The 27700-nt window shown below is 37.6% G+C and overlaps 1 protein-coding gene across 3 annotated transcripts in view; it reads left to right on the top strand.

Moving 5' to 3' along the window:
* Window positions 1–27700, top strand: part of LOC120304922 (tyrosine-protein phosphatase non-receptor type 14-like) — a 90508-nt gene that overhangs the window by 12164 nt on the left and 50644 nt on the right. For 2 of the 3 annotated variants that reach the window (XM_039336062.1, XM_039336055.1), the window contains one exon: window positions 2824–3056. The exons of the other annotated variant lie outside the window; for it this stretch is intronic. The gene's annotated coding sequence lies outside the window, so the exon portion shown is untranslated. The remainder of the gene's footprint in view (window positions 1–2823; window positions 3057–27700) is intronic. 3 annotated transcript variants of the gene reach the window in all.

Below are 27700 nucleotides of genomic sequence, written 5' to 3'. Positions count from 1 at the left end.
GGTGAGGATTTTGAAGTTTCTTGTATGAAGGTTTTTTGAGAAAGTGCTGCAGGAATGAAGGGAAGGGGGAAAGTCGTGCCCAAAGATGATGTTTTCTTTGCCCTCGTGATGTCTTTATTCCAGTGAAATGTGCATTGTAAAGTTGAAAGCTGCTTTTTTTTTTTTAAAAAAAAAAATTACTTTGTAGAATGTAGATCTTCTTAGTACATTGGATTTTACAATTTTTAAGCTTCTAAGAGTTTAAGACTTTTAAAAAAGCCATACTGCAGCCATACAAGTTCCATTTAGTTATCGCGCATGCAAATGTGGCCTTAGGAGAGGCCCTTAGTGAAAGGTCCTTTTTGTAGTTTCCAAAGGTGAAAGTTTCACACACTTGCTTCCATAAGTCTATACCACAATCATGCACATAGTTATTTGAGAATACAGTTACTGTATTGTCACTTAGAATTCCTGAAACATGGTTTCATTTTTGTATTGCATGAGCAATTGCATGGAAATGTGCTTTTTTCGGTTTTCATTCTGTGCTAGGTGTGGAAGCCCTCCAGATGTTCCTAAGTATAATTTCCATCAGCCAGCATAGCAGTGGTGAGGGAAGTTGGCAGTGGCCAACATCTGGAAAAGCAAAAAATCTTCATTGCTGCTGGACATTAAGAGCCTAAGGATTTTTACTGTCTTATTATTCATCTTGTTTGCCTATCCATAAATGTTGATGGATTCCTCTTTACAGTACAGCTGAATGTACAGTACAACTGAATGACTAGCTAATATGTGAATCAGTTTCAGTGGGGTCAACAGTGTGTTTTAAGTTATGAGAAAACTTTTTCATGTTGAATCTCGTGACATCATTTGATGTCAGAGTATTGTAGATCTTAAGCTGTGGACCAAATGTGCTTGAGCTTATGTTAAAGCCAGGAAACAAAGTAGTTACACAAATTTGAAGTCATCTAGATTAGAAGAAAACCCACTGTTCTGTCCATCATTGCATCATGCTAACAGAGTTATCAGTAAGGTGAATGATTATCTCTATATCTCGGCACCCCCATCTCATTTGTAAAAGGATTTTCAAGGGCTATTCTAATTTTCCAAATCTGGACTGTGATACAGTACATTTTTTCAGTATAAAAAAAGAATCATAAAAGTATCTAATATCATGAAGATATTAGCATTCTGGATACAACTGAAAGGATATTGGTAAATCATGCAAAATTATTGACAGTCTTAACAGTCAGCATTAGGAATGATAAATTTAGAATACTGCTTCATATATGTTATCATCGTTATCATTGAAAAATATTTGATCATGCCCGACAAACCATATTGCATTCTTTGACAAGGAGACTAAATTAGTAGACTAGCAAAATGCTATGGCCATTGTATACTTGGACTTCAGTAATGTATTTGACAAAGTAGACCACAGCCCATGTCTTAGTAAGATAGAAAAATCTGGGATAGCATTACGATCAGATGGATTTATAACTGTCTGACCAACTGTCCTCAACCTCAATAGAACTACCTATATAAATGAAAGCATGCAGTGGCATACCCCAAGGGTTCTGTCTTTGCCTAGTACTCTTCAATATCTTCATAAATGATTTATGAAGAGCCATGGTGGTGCAGTGGTTAGAATGCAGTACTGCAGGAGTTCAATTCTGAGTGGCTCAAGGTTGACTCAGCCTTCCATCCTTCCGATGTTGGTAAAATGAGGACCCAGATTGTTGGGGCAATATGCTGATTCTGTAAAACGCTTAGAGACGCTGTAAAGCACTGTGAAGCGGTATATAAGTCTAAATGCTATTGCTATTGCTATTTACCGTAAATGAGGGGATAAAAGGGGATTGATTGAATTTGCAAGCTGATGGGGGAAACAGCCAACACTTTAGAAGATTGGCCCAAGATCCAGAAGGTTCTTGACAAACTTGAACACTGGGCCCTATCCAACAAAATGCAATTCAATGGTGACAAAAGTAACATTAGGCAACAAAAACCAAAAGCACAGGTATAGAATAGGTATTACACAGCAGTAACTGTGAGAGAGCTCTAAGTATGAGCCAATAGTGTGCTGCAGCCACCAAAAAAGCCAATGCAGTCCTTGGCTGCATCAACAGAGGGATAGTATCAAGATCGGGTGAAGTGTTAGTTCTACTTTATATTGCCTTGGTAAGATCCAATTGGAATATTTCATCCAATTTTGGTCACTATAATACAAAAATGATGTTGAGATTCTAGAAAAGAGTGCAGAGGAGAGCAACAAATATAAGGGATTGGAGGCTAAAACAGATAATGAAAGATTGCAGGAATTGGGTATGTCTACTCTAACAAAAAGAAGGACAAAGAGTGACATGATAGCAGGCTTCCAATATTGCCACAGAGAGGCGAGGGTTGACCTATTCTCCAAAGCACCGAGAGAAGGACAAGAAGCAATGGATGGAAACTTATCAAAGAGTTCCAACCTTAGAACTAAGGAGAAATTTTCTGATAGTGAATAGAATTAAGCAGTGAAATGTGGGTGTTCCATCACTCAGTGTTTTAAAGAAGAGATTAGACAGTCATTTGTGCAGAATTGTATAGGGTTTCCTGCATGAGCAGAGGTTGGATTAGAAGACCTCCAAGGTCCCTTCCAATTCTATTATACTGTAAATATTGTTAATACCTAAAATGGATTAACCTAATTACATGTAATATCCAACCGCAGTGTCTTTAAGAGGTGGATCCAAGTCATGCTGAAATTTTCAGGTTCTGGTAAAATAGAAATATAGGAAATTATCTTCTACTTTTTTAACTGCAATCAGTGACCCTCTTGGGTTTCTTTATATCTTTATTTAGGAATGCTGAGGAAACGTCTATGGACAAACTACGTGCTTTACTGAGTGACAGTTCTACTTATAATTGACCTATCACTGGATTAAAGAAGTTGAACTTATCCTCTTCAGCCTAGGACCATTCTGATGTATTGGACTACATAACTTACAGTTTCTAATAAACATGGCCACTGACATGTTGGCTGAAAATTATAGAAGCTTTAGTCCAAATATTTGCAGGATATTAAATACGAAAAGGTAGTATATTAGGGACTTTTGAGCAATCAGGCATGGATTCATGCTGCATTTCAAGTATCTGATGTTTAAATAGTTTCCTTGAACATTCAGATGGATAAATAATAACAATTCAAATATTTCTTTTTATATATTTGATTTGAGCAGATCTTAAATCTTCATTAAGAGTGTTTCCTCCCTGTATAAAAGATGTGAGAATAGCACTAATAAGAAGGTAGCCTCCAAGTTGTATTCTAATAAAATGCTACCTTAGAAATACAAAATTATATGGTGTAGCATTTTTACCAGGTTTTTCAGAGTAGCTAATTCTGTCAGGTGTCCTGAAGCTCAGTTCTATCCCCTCACCCAGACGTTGTATTGACAGAGCATGGTCAGTTCTCCTTTGCCTGTTTTTGATTTTATTTTTGGAGTTTAGCGTGTAAATTGAAATAATGGACAGATCTGCATAATGCTGCATACATTGCATTATTGGATTATATATATGCTCTGTAGATGTATTTCCTTGACAGAAGCCCTTCTTTATTTAGATTGTCTAGCATCCTAAATTTTCCATGATTGCCCTTTCGTTAAGACGCTTAACTTGTTAGTATTGTAGGATTGCAGTTGCTTAATGATAGATGATTTTTTCATGTCTTGTTTAAAAATTTTATTAGTGGTTGCAGGAATGATATCAAACCCTCAAAACCCTCTTTTAATCTGAATCAAGATTTGTGGAATAGATATTTAAAAAGCACAATCTAGTCTAGTATAAGACACAATTCATCATAAATTTGTTTGCTCTGGAGCTATTTTGTTATGGTGTCTTGATGTTACATTAGGCTTGGGCTGAGGATGTTTTAAAGTTGTAAAACAATATCTATAAAGTAAATATATGTTTTTGATGGGGTTTTTCTCTATTTAGCCTTTTAAGATTCTTGGACTTAGCTGGAACCTGGCTAAGCAAACAATATAGGAAGGTATACCAAGTCAGTGTATGAGAAGAACTGGATAACCCATGACCCATTGGGTCATCCTTTCAGAGATATTTTCTTACTTAAACAGAGAAATAAAATGACCACAATTAATATGGAATTAATTATAAAGTACAAATAGCATTTTTATAAGAATTAACATGAATAAGCAATTTTATTATTTCAAAAAGTGGACACTGGAAGGGATTAAGGATTTTAGATTGTGGAAAGATACAGGCCTATAGGACAATGCAAAAGTTAATGTCAATAAAAATATTAAAGGAGACACCAGATTGAAAATATGATGCTTTGTAGATGTTTATATAAGAGTTGGAATATAGGATGAAAAAACAAACAAATATGAAAGCTTAGAGGCGGGGAAGAGTCATCAAATTTGTTTATGTTCCTGTGATAAGTGTTGGAAATCACTTTTTTATTACTTCCTTTTCTCTTTATTATATTCTTCCTTTTCTCTTTTTTCTTCCTTTTTCCTTGCACTTTTTGCTTTCTATTGTCTTACCTTACCTTAGATTTTAACATTATAATCTACAATACTTAATATATAATATATTATACATACACTCACACATATACTCTGTATGTGTGTGTTTGTGTGTGTGTATGTGTATGTGTGTAGGTATAAGCGTGAGTCTACAGTATTTTTCCCTTATTGTATCAATAATTGGCCAGTGACCTTATTTTGTGTTATTAGTTGCCACATCCAGCAGAGAAGTGTGGAATAGAAGGGAAAAAGAAAAAAAAGTGTTGACTTCCAACTCCCTCTGTTGCAGTAAAATAAGGCATTAACATTGAATCTCAACTTTTTACATTTCTGTTGTAGTATAAACTAGCCATTTCTGTAACAACAAATCAGTCTAATCAGTAAAACCCAAAATCAAAGTATCATTTTTTTCCACCTCAAGCACAGTGCAGAAGTGGTTTCCAAGTAGAAACAAAAGTATTTATATTCTTTTCTTTTATCAGAACAGTTAATTTAGCCATCTCTGCTAATTCCATCAACTCTTGTAGCCATTCATTCATGGTGGGAGTCGAAACATCCTTCCATTTTTGTGCGTAAAATAGTCTTGCTGTGGTCAACATATATAAAATCAGACTTCCAAATTTTTTTCAAGGTCTTTTTCCATTAGGCCTAGAAGAAAAGTTTCTGGTTTTATCTTTATATTCACTTTAAGAATGTTCTGTAGTAAAATATGAATCCTACTCCAATATTTCTTTGCTTTATCATATGTCCACCATAAATGATAAAAAGTCCCTTCTTTACATTTCCAATATTCATTTGAGATACCTTTCTACATTCTAGATAACTTATCTGGTGTTAAATACAAATGATACATCATTATAAATAAAAGTTTTCTTTTAAATTATAATTTAGTGTGAATTTTAAGCCTTTCGTCCACAAATTCTCCCATTGTTCAAGCATCACATTATATCCAAAGTTCCTTGCTCACTGAGTCATACATGTTCACTTTCCATATTTAATTTCAATAATGTTTTGTAAACCTTAGCAATATGTTCATCACTACCACATAGAAAATTTTCCAATTCATTTTTAACAAAATCAAACCCATAACTCTTACCAAAGATGATCTTTTGCTTCAGATATTACCAATATTTATAAACTGATATTCCATTTAAACAATGGCAGAAGGATATTTCCAAGTTTATATGGAAAGGGAAGAAATCAAGAATCAGATATAAATTACTGCACGATGCCAAGGAAAAAGAGGGTTTGGGTTTACCAGATTTGAAATTGTATTTTGATATCATTTGGTCTGGCTAAAGAATGGGTGAACCTCCAGAATAAGAGGCTATTTGATTTAGAAGGTTATGAATTAAGGTTTGGATAGCAGGGATATTAATGGTATGATAAAGTTAAAGTAAATGTTGATTTCAACAATCATTTTATTAGACATGCCATACTAAGAGTTTGGAACAAATACAAAACAAAGGGTTTTTTACAAAGTTGCCTCTTTGGGTGTCTCCTCAAGAAGTTTTTTCAGAAAAGAGATGGTGGTGAAACTGGACTGGTGGACTTATGGTAAAATAATATCTTTTAATTTAGGTGACTCTACCCTCAAGTCTAAGGAAGAGTTAGAATCAGAAGATCATGTCTGCCATTGGTTTACATACTTACAAATGAAAGATTTAAACTAGACAAAAAGATTTATAACAACAACAACAACAACTTTATTGTCACTTTGAATGTACACCAATTGGCATACATCAAAATGAAATTTCGTTGCATACAACTCTCAAAGGGTCACCATCTCCGATATACATTCCTGGTTTATGGCCAGTTCATGTTACAGATCTTCCATTTTAGTCTCTAGGGAGCTACCAATGGCAAACAGGACAGATGGAAACAGAGCTCCATGTGGATTAGCCCTCAAATTAGCTTGTATTCCTGCATGACAATCTCGCCTCCTTTCCTTTTTCTGATTCTGTCTCTTCCACCTTTTCCTTAAAGAGGCCTTTGCTTCTTTTCACCCCTGGAGCATGCTGTCACCACCACCAACTCCTCCAAAAGCCTCTCTCCCATCCTCTGGGCCTGCCGATAGCCAGTTCCTTTGCTCCATAAGGCCTGGACCTCTCCTCCCTTGCCTCTTTTGGAAACAGCCCTGATTTGCAATAGAATCTGTCGCTGGGCCAGCAGTCAGATCTTGCTGCCGGCAGAACGATTTCAGACAGCACCAATGATTTTTAACGGTCTCACCAACAGTTCTGAAACAGCTAGAAACTCTCCATGCCACCAAGTATGTTGTATGTTACCTTAGTTCCACCATGTAGCTCAAACACATTAAAACCTTCCTGATCATGTGGCCTATATCCCTTAATATCCCCCCCCAAAACTTTTCACCTTTGAGAGCCAATGCAGTCGCAGCCGATCCAGGCGCCGCCATCTTAGAATTTAGTATATATTCCTGATGCAAGTTGTCATATTATGTTGAAAAATGTTTTGAAAATTATCTCTTTTTCTGTTGTTCTATTTAAGGCATAGTTTTAAAGCCAGTCATTTAATAAGGTTCTAATACATTTTCTATTATAAAGTGAAGTTGCCATAAAGTTTGGCTTCCATAAATATTCCAGAGATTTGAAAATATTTACATCCATCTCATTTACCTGAATTGTTTCTGACTCTGTTCTATGTCTGTTATTAATAACATAAACTAGATTCAATATTATAAAACTGGACATGGAGATGTCAACAATGTAGCTTGGCTTTGACTTGGTATGAATTCAGCCATTTATGTATCATAAACCATAATTTTTACGATTGAGTTTGCTGTATAGCCGAAGCATTTTTGTTAATTTGTTTAATAATGGTTAAAATGTTGCAGTTTAGCATGTTTTAGCCTAAAACCAAATAAGAACCATAATTATTTTGAATAGGAATAGAAGAGTCAAAACATATGGATAGATTGTACTAACTAGGCCGTTCAGTTGTACACTAGGTCAAGTGTATTTACAGTTCTTTGACGGAAAAACAGTGGGGTTTGCATACATTGAGAGGCCAGGTTTTTTTAAAATAATATCTTGATGTGTAGTATAAAAGAGAATAATTAGGTTCATACATAAAGCTGAGCTTGGACTAAAGAAACCGTATAAAAACATGCAAATAAAAGATGGTATCTTATGGTGTCACTGCTAAAATGTTTCTGATTCCAGTGCTTATGCTCCTTTGCAAACAAAGTGTGGATGGAGCTTCCCATCTATATATTTTCTTATACGGTTAGATCCAAATCAGTTGTATCTCTGGTTGGGGTAGCATTCAGAATTGGCAAAATAGCAGACAGAACATGCTGGCTCTCTGCCAATATTTCTGTCTGCATGATGGTATGATGAATATAATACGGAACATGAATTATTGAGAAAGGAAATTCGGTTGGGAAGGAATGGAGAGATGGAATGGAAGTGAACCATATAAGGTAGGGCCTCCTTTCAATCAAAAGTGGGGTAAATGATGATGAAGAAAATGATGATGATGATAGTGCAAATCACATCTTGCACAGGATCATTGTTAAATTAACACTATAGAGTCATATACAGAAGCCATTGCCTGTCTTATTTGTCCTTCTGCTGTCAGAGTGGAGTTGATTAAATTAACTTGTCTATGTATTATGTTAAACTGTAATATGATTTAGAGGCTTTGTGTGGGTTCATGGGATTGTAAAAGATACTTGGCTCACATAAATCTTGGCTAGCAATTGTTTCCAATGTGACATCTGACACAATCTGGCATCTTCAAAATTAAGTGTTATTTGGAAGACATTGTAAATGTGTTCCATGATATTGTATCTCTGTTATTTTACAGAAACTTACATTTCTGGGGTTGACTCCAGAGACCATTGAAACCCAGATTCTTTATTTATTTTGGATTTGTTTACATTAGTGACCATTTTCTTCCCTTGTTCTTCAATCAATAGAATAAGAGAGTGCTAGTTATTACTTCTCAAATCTGTATGTTCTTAAATGCATTGTCAATTTTTTTCATATAATGACCACCTGCAATGCAATAGATGTTCTGAAATTTGTTTCAGAACTGATTAGCTCACTGTCTTGAGACCCAGAGAATTAAATCTGATCTGTTGTTGAACTGACAAAAGAAAATGTGTAATTGCAGGGAATTACACTTTGGAACAAACTGCTGAAAATATACATCAGAGTTTTCTATAAGGAGCTTTACATCCACCTATATATTCCAGTTTTGTTATAGGCATTTTGTTTAATATTTTGCTTCTGAAGACCTTATGACAAAAGTTGGTTAGGAAAAAAGGAAAATTACATGCAGATAGTCCTCGACGTACGACTACAGTTGAACCCAAAATGTATGTTGCTAAGTGAGAAATTTGTTAAGTGAGTTTTGCCTATTTTACACTTTTTCTTGCCACATTTTCTAAGTAAATCACTGCAGTTGTTAATTTAGTAACACAGTTGTTAAATGAATCTGGCTTCCCCATTGACTTTCCTTATCAGAAAGTTGCAAAAGGGGATCACATGACCCCGGGACACTGCAATCATCATAAATATGAACCAGATGTCAAGCATCCAAATGTAAAACACATGACTATGGAGATGCAATTATCGTAAGTGTGAAAAATGATCATAAGTCACTTTTTTCAGTAACTTCGAATGGTCATTAAATGAAATCAAAGACAACCTGTATATCAAATTAGCCCAATTTACTTCAGTGTTCTATCGACTGACCTAGCTTAGAGCTAAAATATATTTTCATAATAATGACTTTGATTTTGCAGCTGAGCATGTTTACAACAAATAGTTCTTTACACGAAGGAAATGGATAGCAGCTTTGAAGCTTTTATTTGTAGTTTAAGACCATCTAAGATAGTGACCCTGAACCTTGTGTTGTGTTTTAGATTTCAACTCCCAGATTTTTCAAAAGCTATTGTGTTATAAATGGAAGGGTGCCAAGTTGAGGACTACTGTGTAATCTTGGACATTTAATTGTATAACTTTTGGAAGATAAGATAAGAATTGTTGACTGCTAAAGGATCACAAGATCTAGGACAATATGTTATGACTTTAAAGTTTCCATCAGTTTTCTTGTTGAATGCCAGAAAATCTGATCAAATAAAAAGGTGGGATAAAGATAAATTAATATACATATTATGTATTGGTATGTGTATGTATTTGACATTGATTGCTTCACCTGATAAGCATACAGGAAATCCTTGTTTAGCAACTGCCTCATTTGGTATCAGGTGTGAAGAATCAGGATCATGCCTAAGTTCCAGTTCAGAAGATTTATTTCTCAAGCCTGTACACAAGAATCTGGTCAACTAATGGTCAGCACTAAATTAGCGCTAGATAAGAGTTAACAAAATTCAAGGGCTGGACTTGGAGTGTTTGTGAACATGTAACAATTCTAGGTTGAGTCCTCTCTTTTATTTATTTATTTTATTTATTAAAATATATAGACCGCCCCACTCCCGCAGGACTCCGGGCAGCTAACAATAAAAACACAATATAACTTAACAAAACAAACAATACAATAACATTCATCCAGGGGTCAGATTTTATAAACCCCAGGCCTGCCGGAAAAGCCAGGTCTTAAGCAGCTTGCGGAAAACCAACAGGGTGGGAGCGGTCCTAATCTCCAGGGGGAGCTGGTTCCAAGACATGGGCTCCATCACAGAGAAAGCCCTCCCCCACGGCCCCGCCAAATGGCACTGCTTGGCCGATGGGACCTGAAGGAGGCCCAGCCTGTGGGATCTAACCGGAGGAAGGGAACTATGAGGTAGTAGGCGGTCTCGCAAATAGCCTGGCCCTGAGTCTCTTGACTCCGCCTCCAGGCTCTGCCTGCTCTTCTACATTTAATGACTATTTGTAGTTACGTTGGTGATATAAGAGTAAGTTTATAACCAATCTTCACATTTATGACCAGCAAAGGAAAGCTGAAATGAGATCATAAGCTGGTTTTGCTTAGTGACCATTTTTTTAATGACCAGACTGGCAGTCCCAATTGTTATAGCTAAATGAAGGACTACCTGTAGTTGTTCTTCATACGTTCATTGTGATATCTTATTATAAAAGTAAAAGTTGAACTAAATCTGTTGTTTTTCCCTCTCCGCTATCCTTTTTGGAATATGCGCAGAAAAGTGAAGGATTGCCTTCCATCCACTTCTCTAGTAACTAAGTAATAATTTCATGTATAAATTTCCCTGAGGCTATCCATTTCACTTCATGACCAAGGTTCCAAGGGTTAACATATGCTTATTAGCCTGAGCAAATTATATAATAAATATGCTACTTATTTAGGGCAATTCACATTTGTTATGCAGAGCTAGTTGCCATGTTATGATCATTAATTAATTCACTAATAACTTTGGATAAATTTTGAGTCAAAGCAGGATTGCTTTAAGGGAAAGTGTGGAAGTATTATAAAACAAATATCTAATTTTAGGTAGAGGTGATGGGTGAAAAGTTTTGTAATTAAGGGCGCTTCTTTTTTTTTTTTAAATGTAATCTACAAAATTTTCTGTGACTTAGTTCCCCACTCCTTGACCTGTCTGTTCTGAGCATTTGAAATCTGAGAAGCTGCATGCATCTTCTGCCCCAGCTGCCAAATACTAGTGGGAAAATAAATGCCTGCTATCACAAAATTGCAGAAACAGCAAGTTCTTGCTTATTATTTTGCGACATCATACTTTTTCAGTGTCCATCAACTCAACAGAAAAAGCCGCTGAGCCATTGAAAGGTTTTGTGGGGTCATGAATTCTCCTTTACCTGTTTCTGTAAATTTGATTATTTGTATAATTAACCTCATTGCAAGTGGTAAAGCTGCATTTCTTTTCAAAGCTCTTTACTGACACACATACACAGCCAGAGAAATTCTGTAGCAGGGTGTTTCTCAATCTTGGCATCTTGAAGATATATGGACACCCATGTTAATTTATTATTCATTACTATACATTCATGTACATAGCAATGTTTTGTGTATATTGATGTTCTACCCCATGTTAACATCAAATTGCATGTAAGTCTCATTTGTATTTCTTTCATGATGAAATTCTAGATATTATATAACAGAGGTGTCAAACTGCCTCCCCATGGATGCATCATGCCAAAACCGCGCCCACCCCATTGCAGGCAATGGAAAAAAAGTCACGATACATCGTGACACGTGACATGACATTGTGAGTCTGACACCCTGTTATATACAGAGTAACCCAACTTACATATCACACTGAATTCTAATTTAGCAAGAACAAAAGGATAGCTCTAAGATTTGGGGTCACATATTCCACATGTACTTAGGAGAAGCTTTTGATTTCTCCTCATTTTGTTGTTGGATTGTTTGGGTTTGGATGATAATTGAACTTCTAATTCTATTATGGTTCTTGATATTTAAAGTATGTCAAAATAAAAGCTGCCAAAGTTCTGTTAGCAAAATAAGGGGAAGAACAAAGTGAAGCTGGGGAAGATAAAGGAATGTCACATGTACTAATTTAGTTAAGACACTTATAGAGCTGATTTGTTTCAGCAGGTTGTCCTATCATGTGCCAACACAAAGCTGATTGGTGAAACTGAACAAAACTACTAAGGTTATTACATATCCAAAGAAATCTTAATTATAAATCAAATTGAATTCTGCTTAGTTAATAGATTAGATTAGGATGACCTTGCATGAGCAGAACAATAGAACTGAATGGAAAGAGGAACACTCTGTGCTCTTGTGGAAAGAGACATTCTCTCTATTCTGTGAGGTAATGTCTCTTCCAAGGACGATCAGTTGACTATGGAAATTCTCAGTCATCCAGGTCATGGTTGTCCCAAAGGTACTTTTTCAAGAGGCAACTGGACTTTCTTGGTTTTCATTGGAGACGTTTCGCTTCTCATCTAAAAAGCTAAAGAAGCTTCTTGGATGAGAAGTAAAACATCTTCAAGGAAAACCAAGGAAGTCCAGTTGCCTCTTGAAAAAGCACCTTTGGGACAAGTAGGGTCAGTTGTTTTGCAATATTTGTAAGACCCCATCTTCAAAGTAACATTTAATATTCATGCAGTATTTTTTATTTATACAGGTTTCTCAAGAGACAAATAAGATAGTCTGGTACTCCCATCTCTTTAAGAACTTGCCACAATTTGTTGTGATCCACACAATCAAAGGCTTTGGCATAGTCAATGAAACAGAAGTAGATGTTTTTCTGGAACTCCCTAGCTTTCTGCATGATCCAGCATATGTTGGCAATTTGATCTCTAGTTTATTGAAATATAAAAATTTGAGGAGATGCCAAATATTGATAAAATGTTAATACTAAAAACTATTAGAAAGTGAGGAGGTACTGAATGTGATGAAGTTTTATGTGAAAGATAGGAGAAATAATTAACTTTGAAAAGTAGTTCATTTCCAGACTGGAAACATACCACTTTTTTTTCAGATTCCAGTCCAAGAAAAATTATTTACTATGCTATATTTGTTGGTAGACAATAAAGAGCTAAAAGTCTTGGGACCAATATATCTGAAGACCCTCAGGTAGCATACGTTAGGAGGGGTAGCAAGCAGGGAAAACAGGACTTATTTTTCTAAGTGTGATCTGCTTTGTGGACCCTGACTCCAGACAGGTTTGTGAGGCATGAACATGTGTTACACGTTTTGGCTGAGTATTGTTTGGATTTTGTTTCTCTTGTCTACCGTTTTAAAATATTTACTGTTGCATCTTTTAAACTGTGATATAAGTATGGGTGTTTATAGAATATGGGTATTATAGAATAAATTTATTCTACAATAAATGCAGAAATATGTGTTACAAAATTATTTTAGTTTGGAAAGGATGTATGGCAACAAAATAAATCAATGAAACTGAAGCTTACCCTTTGCTACTGGCATATTGGTTTTGTTTTTTGTTTTTTTAAGGATGAGAAGTTAGTTTTGTTTAACCACCAGTATTTTACAGATGGTGCAGTCATCATTTTTATCTGTTGGAACTGTATTAGTTCAGCAGCACCAACTGTTTGGAAAAGATTTGAATGTAATTTTTTTCAACATTTTTGTAGTGCCTCTTTTTGCTAAGAGGTAGATACTGATGTTTGTTAGCAATTATTACTAACCAGAAGCCCCAATCTTGGCATTTGAAACTACTGGGATTTAAAACCATAAGAAGCAAAATTGTACTAGATTCAAGACTGTTTGTACATATTGGAACATGCCCATAATTTTCATGGGCCTATGCTTCTCCTTTTATTTCAACAGAGACTACTGGATACGTAGGCAATTAATGTTAGTTTTTAAAGCAAATTATATACACAGTGTGTGATACTGTAGATTTTCTCTGGAGACTTTAATTGCACTGGATTCAGATAATTCCTATAACAGCCTTCTCCAGTTCAATTCTCTGTTGCAAAATAGACTCCATCATCCCCTGCCAATCACACTCATGCTTGTTGGCAAAGATAGTTGTTGCCCAACAAATTTGGAAAATAGCTTACAGAAGCTTTGATATCCAGATATTGGATTGATAAAAGTTATAAATGTAATCCCAAACTCATATCTAATCTTGAATATTTTTTCGGAAGTATTTTTATATCTGGAAAAAGAAATAACATATGCCCTGATCTTGTCATGGATAGAATGTTTTTAATGCTTTATAATGCTTCTTTTTTGTAACGTATTACAGAGTTGTTCATACAAGAAGTTAAGGATTTACTGCAGTATCCAACTGGGAGGGGATCAGGTATTTGTAAAACTATGAAAGGCATTTTGTTTTCATTTCGCTTAGTCTCCTCTAAGGAATGCCAGCTTATCTGTTGAGTGGTGGGCTCTAACCTGTGATGATCCCCATGTCTCCCACAAGAAAGCAAGGTCAGCAGCAATCATTTTTATTCTCTGCTTGGGTCTGTGTGTTTTGTAACAAGAGAAAATACTTAGCATTCTTTTTGGTATTTTAGATTAGTTCTTATCAAGTAACCCTTCGTTTTTTATGCAGATGCATGCATGTAATTGCAGAGAAAGAATTTGCCCAAGCCTTTTAGTGATTGTGGTTATTAAGCCTAAACTGTATTATCCTAATATAGCTCTTTCTAAGCTGAAACTTCTAAAATGTGTTTCGATTATAATTTTCCAGACTCCAAAACTTCTAGTCAATATTCCCAAAGTAGATTAGGGAAGCTGCCCTAACTATCAAGTCTGGTTAAAATAAAACTAATTGTGGTATCTCTATTATCTGCTGTATCTATTACAATTAAATTCATCAGTGTTTGATCATTTTTATTATAAGGTAAATGTTCATACCTGTAGTCATTTCACATACAAAGAGATAATAGATTATGAAGTACACTGAATCTTTAGTGTTCCAAATTTGTGTTCAAAAGGTAATTGGACTTTATTGGGGGAGGTTTCCCTTGAAAAAAGCTGCCTCAGTTCTGGCTGATTGGTGCCAAATGGAAGGATTTATATTCTTTGCAGTCATCTGGACGTTGGCACTCTGAAGGTCCATTGTTAGCTGTCTGAGAGTTGTTGAGACCACACTTGGAATACTGCATCCAGTTTTGGTCACCACGGTGTAAAAAAGATGTTGAGACTCTAGAAAGAGTACAGAGAAGAGCAACAAAGATGATTAGGGGACTGGAAGCTAAAACATATAAGGAACGGTTGCTTGGAATTGGGTATGTCTAGTTTAACGAAGAGAAGAACAAGGGTGGACATGATAGAAGTGTTCCAATATCTCAGGGCTGCCACAAAGAAGAGGGAGTCAAGCTATTTTCCAAAGTGCCTGAAGGCAGGACAAGAAGCAACGGATGGAAACTAATCAAGGACAGAAGCAACCTAGAACTAAGGAGAAATTTCCTGACAGAACAGTTAATCAGTGGAACAACCTGCCTTCAGAAGCGGTGAATGCTCCAACACTGGAAAGTTTTTAAGAAGAAACTGGACAGCCATTTGTCCGAAATGGTATAGGGTTACCTGCCTGAGCAGGGGGTTGGACTTGATGACCTCCAAGGTCCCTTCCAACTTTATTACTACTACTACTACTTTTTTACAATGAAAAGGAGGACACAAATAAATTGAAGAAAAAATATTGTAAATAAAAGAAACATTCATTGCAACAATAATACAGACAACTTGCATGTGCAAAGTTTGCCAGACGGGTGTTTTGGCGTGCTCAGCAGCAATTCCTATTGGCTTTCAAAAGCCAATAGTGGGAGTAGCACAGCTGATGCAAAAGTTGAAAAAAAAAAACCCATCAAAAAAAGGTGCCAGAACAGCATTCTGAGAGTTCTATGAGGGGAAAAAAAAGCCCTGCAGATTAGTCTTCAAATATTGAAAAGGAGGACATGAAGGAGGACACTTTTTGAGGGAGGACAGAACTTACAAAAGGAGGACTGGCCTCCCTAAAGGAGGACGGTTGATCACTTTAATTAACTAGAACTCCTATGAATTTCACCCAGCATTATACTTAACATTTGTTTCAATTGTTTGGGGACATTTAAGTGCTCAGAGACAAAATAATCAAATACAGTATATGAATATTAAAATATCACTTCAGAAATTGCACACATTTATAACTATATGTTTCTAATCTTTTATGTGTTGGTTGTACAATTGGAGCACCCTTGGCAGAGAATGCAAACAACATTGCTAAGAATTTTTTATCATCAAAGCATGACTACTGTATTTGCAAATGTAAACACAGAGACATAATCAACTTTCCCTGAACTTCTGAAAGAATAATAATGGTCACCTTTCTAATTAATCTTTTGGCTTTTATTTTTCCCTGGATTCAGTTACTCTGCTTCTTGTTTTGTTCTTTATTTCCTAAGGCTGTTCAAAATATTGTTTTACACATACTTCAGCTGTAGTAGAGCAAGTATGATTAATAATTTGATACCAAAAACAAAGTGTTGTGCTGCTTGCTAGCAGTGTTGAACCACAGCGTTTATGATGTTGATTAACTTTCTGTAAATATATTTCTGACAACGTGGTCAAGAATTCAAAGCTTACCCATGCTTTGTTTTGGAAGATGGGTTGTCTTTTACATCAGAAATGATCTCGGGTTTTTAGCCAACTGGTAATTGCTGTGACAAAGGGTGGAGGCAGTTGAGGCTGCTTTGTTTCTTTGGCCATTAATGTTGACCTCTATTATTGTGAATATATAGGATTTTTTTTCCTGCCAGGGTTATAAATAGTAATTTTGGATTTTCACATTGTGATTCAAGAATGTGAGCAACTAGCAGTGTCATTTGGTGTTCTTTGAGTGTTGAAGTCTCTTGACAGCTAGCATTAGCTCTCCAAATCTTACTGCAAAACTGGACATTTTAGTTTCTCTCATGTGAGATTTCAAGTATAAGGATTGGTGCCTGACAAAGTCCTCTGCAATTCCAAGACCTATTTTCTTCTTTCAGAAGACTTACAAAAATGGTTTTAACCGCATCTTTTTTGAATGTTGCTTTGCGTTGTGTAATTCTTAAGCTGATTCTTCAATTGTTTAATTTCTGAAAACTGATTCATTTTCTTTTACTGCCTTTAAAAATACATAATTGAGTAAGCTATCAAGGGTCTGGATGTTTCACTGAAATGAAAAGGAAGTACAAATCTGGAATTCTGCTAGTAAATTTGCAGTAATGCAACAAGATTTTATTCTTTCTCTTGCTTCCTACAAGCCTTTTGGAATGTAATAAGAAAAGCTATATATATTAGAATCAGTTTGCATCAGTCATCTTGTTATTTCCATCTATGGCTTTATGATGTGACTATATTATAGCAGCTCCATATTGTTAATGAAGTTATGCTGTATTTCATATATTTCAGTTCATATGCTGTACTGAGCCAATATTTGTTAACCGTGCTTTTTTTTTAAACACACTATTTTTTGAATAAACCATGTTGGTTCCTATAAAATAGTAATCTGTACTAACCTTTACTATGCCTGAGTTGATGTATGATCCTGAGACAGAAACAAGCTACATTGTGTACACAAGATGTAAGTCACATAAGGGTTAGAATTGTATATATTTGTGGCTTTTCATAACAACATGATATATTTATTTCAGTTTCCTGTTTGTTTTTAAATGCTTTAATAAAAATGAAGTCTATAAAGGAAAACACACATATACATGATAAGAGTATATAAATGTATGTTTTCTATACTTCTTTATCTTGCACAGTATATTCATTACATGATACATGCAGAAAAGTGCTCAGTTTTTCGACCGCATTAACATTTGACCATGGTGAGTAATTTTCTGTTTTGTATGGTGATCAATCAGATGGCTCTGAAAAACTTGAAACCAGTACATAAATATATTTTTTCTTACTATTCTCTATAAGTAATTAATATTTAGAGGTGTATTGCCTTCTACTCCCAGAGTAACATATAGTTATCACAGCTAGAAGTGATTAACAGTCCTATCTCCACAAATTTGTCAAATCACCATATGAAGCATGAATACTGAAGGTCAAGGCTGAGCAATTTGCTGTTAACCTATATGGTTGAAATTTTGTGAGCTTTCACAGAACACATTCTTGGTAAGAATTTGGGCTGAAAGTTTGGAGGAATGGGGCATTCAGTCGTGGAATATGTTACTGAACCTCTCTCTAGCATCATTTAAATATTGATTCTGATTTTATTTTTAAAATTCAGAAATGCACATTTTTTGATTTAGAGAAACCATAACATAAAGGGCATAAGTTGAATATCCCCATAGTTGTTTGGATATATGTACAGTACAAAGAATGCATGTACTGTTAAAAGTGTATTGATTGGAGACATAAATATGTTTATACTTCTGTATGCAAACAGTGTCATATTTGTGATGGAGAACCCAAATAATTTGTAAAAAATATTAGTAGATGGAAGCTGTGCAAGACAGAACGATATGAAGAGTTATAGTTGAGTGGCAGTTGTTTCATTTCAATTTTTGGATAGAAGAATGGATCATATGAGATAATTTCCCAGAGTAGGGCAAAATTTAAACTCTGCATTTGTATGAATAGAATTTGTAGTTAATTGGAGGAACTTGATTTAGAAATGGTTATTTGATTTTCTGTTTGTGTGAACATGGTTTTTGAAAAGCCCCAAAAATGAAATAAGAAGAGGGAAAAATGCTTTACTTCTTTCTTAAATGGTTTTCTGATTTGTAAATTATCTCGCCAAAAGAACTAATTGACAAATAAACAGATCATCTTATTTTCTAATGGACAACTTGGTGAATCCTTGCCAATGTCTGTTGCACACTTGGGCACACTTACCTTGATTGTAGTCCTCTGAACATTTTCTTGTTCAACAAAATAAATCCTTATGTTATGCCTACAAGATCATCCAGAGCTGGCAAGCTATCAGAGAAAGCCAATTTTACAGACAAAAGACCTATTTCAGGAAAACAACCTAATTGAAATGTTCAAAGGCATTCATGGGATTTATTCTCATGTTTTCATTTGAAAATCTCAAGGGTGGGATATGCATTTCATTTATTGGGTCTGGATATTTAGTGTCTGGACAATAGATGTTCAGCATTTTTTTGGTGAAGCCTGTGGAAATAATCTATACCTTGTTGCTATATTTATATTATAATATACAATTTGTTTTTCTGTCAAAGTAGTGTGGCCATTTATCAAAGCCAAATCTGTATTTTTATTCACCTTTAAAAAACACAAGTCTGATACTCATTTTTTCACTGAAAACATTCTTGCTATCTATAAATGAGCAGCATGAACAAGCAACATTAATTTCAGTACCTGTAAAAAGTTTTGTTTACTGCCTGTATTTTTATCCAAGATAGTTCAGGAAGGACATAGTACTATCCTAGGAAAGACCTACTCATATCGCATATGGGAAATTAGTTTGTAAATATATTTTTTTTTGTATTTTAATGTTCTCTACCCTGGCACATTTTCTTGAAGTTCAGTAATCTTGTAATTTTTCCTCAGTGGCCAATTTTTTTCCATATAATTTTGAAACTTTCTTTGGTTTTGAACTAGAGGTTCTGCCCAAGTATAAGCCAGAAGTGATGTGTGGCCTTCCATTTCATTGTGTCTGGAGGGGAATACAGTTCTTAATTATCAAATTAGATGCACATTCTGGCTCTCTGGCATATCTTCCTGGCTGGCCATCTGCTAGATTGGATCAAGGCCCACCGAGAAAGTAGACTACTCATTACCAACCATGCCCTAGTGCCAACCAATGGTGGGTTAAGAGGGGCAGGCTTACACAGTTCATATTCCTGCTCCCCTGCCAGGAGCATTTCTTGTGAGCAGATCAATGCCAGCCTAAGCCCATATGTCCCATTTGCATAAATTCACATCTGTGGAGACAGATGTGGCCATTGCTGTACCAAGAGGAAATGTTAAGGAATGAGGATACTGACCATAGTTTATCAATCAAGTGTCCTTTGAAAAAAAGAAGTTTATAATGGCACTACTTCATCACTGTAAAGAGGTCCAATCAAGGTCAGTCCATTCAGCTTGCTTTTCAAGTATTAATACCTAAAGCAGCTGGCCAAGAAAGACTTGTGAAAGCTGCAAGTCAAGTTTTACTGTTAGCTTGACCTAGCCTTTGGCATATTTTCCTTGACTGGCAACATTTATTTCCCATGGTGCCTACATTAAGTTGCTTATTTATGTATATGTGCTAGTCCATCTCTTCTTAATAGATGATATTGAAGTAACCATATAGCGTTATTATCATCATTAGGTGTTTATCAAAGAATATTCAGAAGAACATCACTCATTCATAGAAGAGGACATAGGCCTATTCAGTGGCTATAAACTGGAAGTAGTCCTGTTCACTGGATATATACAGTCTACACACTAAAGACTGGCTATGAATTTGGTGCATATACAATCCAAAAGCTAGTAAGCATTTTATATCTATTGAATTTGAGTAGTGATCACGATTACAGTTTAATATAAGATGATAATTACTGGGACATGTTGAGTGTGGATAATCCCATTTTGGTACAGAGAATGCGTTCACTATTAATACATAGAGCATCTGAACGAAATTTACTAATCTGAGAATTTTTGAATACTGGTTGCTCAGGTACAGTAATGAACATCTGCTCATTATGTTCTTAGCATCATCTGGCTTTGTATTATGAATATATAATTCTGGATTAATACAGGAAAAGGGAGTGCATGAATTAAATAATAATTTAATAATAATAATATTGCCGTATTGAAGTTGGCTTTGCAGCCAAATTGTTGGGCCGTGTGAACTGTGTGTTAATTTTTTTAGGCTCCCAGGATCTGGTGGCATGAGATAATGATGTCATTAGATTCGATGCAACCTAATGTTTTTGACCCTTCATTTTTTGGAGGGATCAGATTTTTTAGAAGATGAAATGGTTGTGTCTACATGGTTTAAGCCAAGGATCTTCAAACTTGGCCCTTTTATGACTTGTGGACTTCAGGCACGCTGGCTGAGGAATTCTGGGAGTTGAAGTCCATAAATCATAAAAAGGCCAAATTTGAAGACCTCTGGTTTAAGCCATCTGAGCCTTCAAACTCAAATCCACTCCAAACATCTCCACAAGACTATGTTTTGTGTGTTACAGAATCCTCAGGTTTCTTAATAGCAAGGTTAAGTTTCCAACTGATTGTTTGAATTTCATGGCTCACTGTGCATATGTCTACTCTAACCGGAGTCTTATTGAGTTTGAGTTTCTTTACTGATGTATATGCTATAATGAAATATTAGATTATTGTAGTGGTTGAAAGTGAATAAACTGTTATTTTAGGAGAGCGATCAGATGGAAAACTTAGGGAATATGAAGAAGAGAAAGAGAAGGAGAAGTTAAGAGGAAGCCCAGTCCTGAAAGGCAGACAGAATAAAGGGGGGGGGGGAGGAGACCCTATATTTATAAAAGAAAGTAAAAGAGAGATACTAGTAGTTTTGTGACAGCCTTTCTGTAAATCATCCTGCTAATCATCACTTTAAGGGAGCAGTCAGTCTTTATTTCATCCAGGACTGATTGATTGGTTCTGCTTGCAGTCTGTGGAACTCTTAGTAACAGTCTCCAAATCCATAATTCAAAAAGCATCTCTCTTCTGTCTTCTGCTTTTCTTTATGTCCAGCATCACAGGCATACATTATCACTAAGAAAAAATACATTGACTTGTCTGTTTTGATCTTTGCTATCTTACAGATAGTATCTTCTATGATCTTGGCTAAGTTAGTCATTTTTCCCCCCCCAGGATTAAGCTTGTCTTTCTCCTCCAGGAAACTCTCTACCTTTCCCTATTTTTGAAGCAAAACTAACAGCCACCTTCACTTCTTTACATAGAATTCCCAACAGCATTTTAACATTAGTTTTGTCCTTTCAGGCTCAAATAAACTCTCAAAAGAAACACAGTTCTGTCTATTTTATAGAAATGGAGGGCTGAAGTCCCTTTGTGGAAGATGCCAACAGTTGCTTTGCTTCAAGGTTAATAAGCAAAGCAAAGAATCCATTAAACCAGAGGTCCCCAACCTCCGGTATGTGGATTGGTACCGGTACCAGGCCATTGCATGCAGCAACTGGTCCACATAAACAAGCGAAGCCCCATCCGTGGGTTGCAGGCAGCACACAAAACCACACTTTCTGTGGTCTGTGGAAAAATCTTTCTCCACGGAACCGGTCTCTGATGCCCAAAAGGTTGGGGACCTCTGCATTAAACCATGGGTAGAGCAGGAAAGGGGGATGCCAGAATTAAGCTATAGTGAGTGTAAGAAGAGATTGCAGTTTCATGTTGACAGAGGGAAATCAATTGTTTTAATAGCTTTATTCCAGTATACAGTAAAAGCTTTATCTAATGCTGTGCTATGACTGAGACTTAAGCAAAGCTTGTGTCTTAACAGCTTAGTCACACCGTGTTGAATTGAATGTCTGGGACATTCAACATACTGTTGAGTTCTGGGAACTACCAATGAGCTTTGATAGTTTGATTGCCATCTCATTTTTCCTACCACAACTGGAAAAGAGATATTATCTACAGTTTAAAGATTGATGCAATCACTACCAATTCTCTGGAGGCTCAGCTGATTATTGATCCAATAGCCAACACCTTGTTCCAGTACCAGAATGAATTGGTTACCCAGAAAGCCAGCTATCTCAATTTCTGAATTAGCCAGACTAGCCTGCAGGACAGAAGTATATAGCGCCACTACCACCCCTCTCCCAACAGGGGCCAAGACTCTTAACAGTGGCAATTGTACTATAATAATTGAATACCAATCTAACTTCCTTGCTAGAAAAATATGAGAATCCAAATGGATTTGATTGAATCCTGCAACATTGTCCTGGGACACATATATTTACCTTCATTCATTAGAGACATATTTATTTAACAAGTTTTGGTTGTCATAATGGGAAGTTTGAATATACCTTAAAGCCCTGTGGATTGGCAGATAAATTTTCAATCTCTCAAAAATGTATAAATTGTATCTGCTGTGATTGATTGGTTATTTACATAACTTGCTTATTTACTTTGAGGATCCTCTCCTCCAGATGTTCAAATGGTTCTTTAGTCTTTTAATGATAATAGATTTCCCCCCCTTTTATGTTCTTATATTAGGGGTTTTTTTTGACTACTGTATTCCATATTTCCTCTGAAAGATTTCAGTTGGAAATCTAAAGCAGCACCCCCCCCAACATTTGGGGCACCAGGGACCGGTTCCATGGAGAGAGGATTTTCCGCGGACTGCAGGGGGCATGGTTCAGGGGGCATGGTTTCACATGCTGCCTGCATCCCATAGATGGTGCTTCACTTTTTGTGCAGCCTAGTTTCTGGCATGCAGTGGGCCGGGGCCATTCCATGGACTGTGGGTTGGGGACGCCTGATCTAAAGTATAATCCATTATAATATGGGAACTTCTACATTCCTTTTGTTTTTATTAGAAAAGTGAAGCATTTTATGGTGTTTGCTGATTTTTACCGTAAATATTCTTAACTTTGTAAGTGTGGCCACTTCACTGACTTGATTTCTCAAAAAGATGTTCCTTTCAAGTGGGATTTCAAAGCAGCCTTTTTAGCAGCTGTTATAAGCCAAGTGAGGCTGATGTCTTTATCAAGAGGTTTCATCCATCAAAGAACCCTTTAAGACCTGCAGCCATTTCTTGGAGGTATAAGTTATCCTGTAGAACCAGGAGTGTCAAACTGCTGGCTGTGGGCCAGCCGCATCACACGGAAGCTGCGCCCATCCCATTGCCGGCAATGACGTTGCGAGTTCGACATGTCTGCTGTAGAAGTTAGAAATTATTATAAGAACCTGGAGCGTCTACAGACTCAGAGCAAGCTTAACAAATACCAAGTCAGGAAGTTACAAATGTGTTCCTTGTTTTTACATTCAGATCCCTTACATTCCAAGCATGCAGAAAAGCAGGTAATGCCTGATCATGCAAACCAGAACATTGCTTGCTTAAAACTCTCCAATCTCCATTCTGTGCTCAGGAAACTGTGGACCTCCACCCTGTATCTGGGAACGACTGTTGAATTTTTGTCAGTGAGCATGACATCCTCTGCTTCTCAGATGCATGGCAGAAGAAGGGGTACTCTCGTGCATATTCTTGTAATGATTCCAGTCAATCAATGAGTTCCCTGGGGCAGTGTGTAGAAAGTTCATAAAACCATGACATTCTGAGTTCTTGTCAAGGAAGAAGTTGTGGGTGGTTTTTAAGAAAAGATTGGACCCCCATTTGTCTGAAATGGTATAGGATTTCTTGCCTGAGCATGGGGTTGGACTAGAACAGAGGTCTTCAAACTTGGCCCTTTTATGACCTGTGGATTTCAACTCCCAGAATTCTTCAGCCAGGCACACTGGTTGAGGAATTCTGGGAGTTGAAATCCACAAGTCATAAAAGGGCCAAGTTTGAAGAACCCTGAGCTAGACAGAGAGCAATGCATAACAACTGTCCTTTTATTACAAAGCACAACACCTATAGCCAGTTTCAGACAGAAAGAAAAAAAGATGATAGAAGAAAGACAGCATGAGAAATAGCATGCCCCCTGCAGTGGCAGATATTTTCTAGAGATAGGGAATGGTAGAGTAAATGGAAAGAAGTAATGTTTGCATTTGCGTGCCTGGCTGAGGAATTTTGGGAGTTGAAGTCCACAAGTCATAAAAGGGCCAAGTTTGAAGACCTCTGGACTAGAAGATCTCCAAGGTCCCTTCCAACTTTGTTGTCTGTTAAACATTGAAAAGGAGGTGTATGTGATGTTAAAATATTTCCTTGATACCTGGCCAATTATTGTGTTTCTTTAATTCTGGTAATAAGAAAGCATTTCAGTAGGGGTGCCTCAAATATGATATGCTTTGGCATTACTTATTGTTCTGATGTCTGTCTTTGATGGATTTTCCTCATTATGAAGTCTTAATGGAATGAAGTATGTTTTAAGTGTTCTTGATTTTTTTTAAATGAGACGAAGCAGGTAGAAGACAATTGACTTAGTATCAGAAATCTTGTGCAGCTATCAAAAACAAAAAAATAGCAATAAGCATACTAAGGGAAACTGGGGAACCAATTTCACACTGTTTTTCTCCAGCAAGGATGGAGAATCCACGAATGGGTTTAGACTGTCTTCCTGCCCAATTAGACTAAGTCTGATAAAGTTGCCACGCCTCCTTCTGGGGTTAAGTCCCAAGACTAAGTCCCAGTTATGACTTAGTCTTCAGCCCAGCAGGACAGGATTACACTTGGCTCCCTTGTCAGACTTTTGGGCAGGTTGTATATCTCTTTATTTCCCCTTCGTGGATTCCCTATTCACTCTATTACAGCGCTGGGATCAGCGCTGTTTCAAACCATGTGGTGAGTTTTTTTCTCTCCCCCTTTTTGCCCTCAACCAAATTGAACAGAGCAAACAGGCTGTTCGTTCAGCACTGAGATCAAAACAGGCCATTTGTTCAGCGCTGAGATCAGCGCTCCCGGGAGAGGACCGACGGCCTTCGCTTGGCCAGCTGAGCATCAGCCAGCAGAGAGTTGGCCTCAGAGCCTCCGCCGTGGCCCCGCTTTTGGCACGCCAGTCATGGCCACCATTTTGGGGACCGCGCGGTCCGCATTCCCCTGAGCTCAGCGTTCCCGGCAGAGAACTGGCGGCCTTTGCTAGGCCAGCTGAGTGTTGGCCTCAAGCCTCCTCTGCGGTCCCGTTTTTTGTTTTTGGCGCGCCAGATGCGGCCGCTATTTTGGGGACCGCACGGTCAGCATTTCTTTGTCTTTGTGGCCAGGAGGCCAGCCAATTAATAGGATTTTGAGGTTTTCAGGCCCAATCAGGCACTCAAGGCCCAGCAGGCTCAGGGAGCTCCCCAAGGGGCCCTGTGCGGCAGATGCCATTTTGGGACAGCTGAGAATAGATTCAAACAGCAGAAGATTAAAATAGCGAGGTTCCCTAAGGCAGGCCACATAGGAAATTTAGTCCAGAGGCCCCCTTCTCCAGCATGATGACTGAAGAATCCACCAATGGGTTATTTCAGTCCTCCTGCCCAATCAGACGAAGTTGTCAAGTTGTCACGCCCCTCATTGACCGGGACTTGCCAATTTCATCTTAGTCTTTCACCCATGAGGACGTGATAACTTGACTCTCTTCAATGAACAGCAGGTCAGACTAGATGTTTAAAACATTGGTGATTCTTCCTGGAGAATAGGAGAATTATAGTTTGGTGGTTCCTTCTCTGGGAGGTTTGGCCATTTTGTTGCTTCCCTTTTCCTTTCCCCTTCCTTGGGAGCAGAGTAGTATTCCTCTCCTTGCTGGGGGGTGGGTGGGTGCTTCTTCCCCTAACTCAATGTTTGCTGAGTTAATTCCTGGGTTAACGGAAGAGTAACAGTGGGGGGTGCTCCTTTCGTTTTAGTAAGTAAAAGGTCTGATTTAGTCAATCCCCTTTGGAACAGCGACACGTTCCTTATAGCGGCTGCCATTTTGAGACCATGTGGACTCTCTGACCGGGCCTGGTCAAAGCTTTTCACCAGCGGCCGCCATTTTGGATTCACTGACCTAATTTCTATTCGAAGTAATTTGGGCTATTAGTCAACTCTGTTTACAGCACGGTGTGTAAATTTAGCAAGAAAGCTTGTTACTTAAAAATTCATTTCTTTTGGCTGCCGCTAAAAGAGGCGAAGCCTCGTTTTGCAGCAGCAAACGGAAGGCGAGACTACTCATCAGTGACTTGAAAAATCGAATTTCTTCTCCTTTTTGCCTTTTCTGGAATAGGAATATTTAGATTGGATCAGGGATTCATTTCCTCTTCACCCCCCCCCCCCAGGCGGAGGTAGTTTTCCTCCCTCTGAATTCAGGGCATCCACCATTTTGCCACCTACTATTCCATTGGGAAACGCCCAGGGCAGGCAGGGACGCCATTTTGGAATTGATTGTTTACAGTACTTCACAGCTATCACTAATATTGCTTTACCTACATATATTTCACCCTAATTTGCAATTAAGATTTAGTTTCAGGATCTACTATCCACTTACAATTATCAGATCAGCAATTTTGGTGGAATTATTGCTGAAGCGGAGGTCCAGCAGGCCCTGCTCACCATTCCTTGTCTGAGTTCTGCCACTCTGCAGCTAGTGGTTGCCTCCAGGATCCTGACCATTGCCACTATTGTGAGACACGTGTGATTTCGTCACCATTTTGACCTCAGGCCTGGTTTACAGTTTGCCCTGTACATTGGTGACGAGCGCTTCAGAAGGCCCAGCGTGAGCCCAGGTTTGCCAGTGGACCGGCTCACGCTTATCCACGTGCAGTCAGTCCTTCTTTGGAGGGCTCCTGACGTCTCCTGCAGAGCGAGTCAGTTCCAGAGTCTCATCTGGGGTGCATTTCAATCGACATGGCAGAACCCACTGAGCCACAGCTTTTGGACACAGACAACACCATGGTCCAAGCTGAGCCAGTTCCTGAGGCGCCTACAGGTAAGGCCAAAGCAAAATCCAAATATGGCAGAAAGGCTAGCAAGGTAAGTGATAAGCAGGCCGACTAAACACATAGAGCCCTGGAGAAGCAATTCTCCTGGGCCCAACACTTGACAGCAGAACGGGGCATACACCTTCTGGCTCCATACCACCTGAGACGGGAGCACATTTGCCATCCGCATCGAGGGCTTGGTTGCCTATGAGCACAATTCAGCAGGTCTCTACTCAGGCCACTGGTCAGGTGGGCCCACCCCTGTTTGGGGAAGACCTTGATTTGCCTGGCCCGTCATCTGCACCCACTGCTACATTCACACCACCAGCTGCGGGGTTACGGCCTCCGCT

Source organism: Crotalus tigris, unplaced genomic scaffold (assembly GCF_016545835.1).
Source record: "Crotalus tigris isolate CLP2741 ecotype Arizona unplaced genomic scaffold, ASM1654583v1 scf7180000017546.9332058, whole genome shotgun sequence".
Classification (NCBI taxonomy): Eukaryota; Metazoa; Chordata; class Lepidosauria; order Squamata; family Viperidae; genus Crotalus; species Crotalus tigris.
Note: the sequence above shows the minus strand (reverse complement) of the source record. Positions and strands in the feature narration are given on the sequence as shown.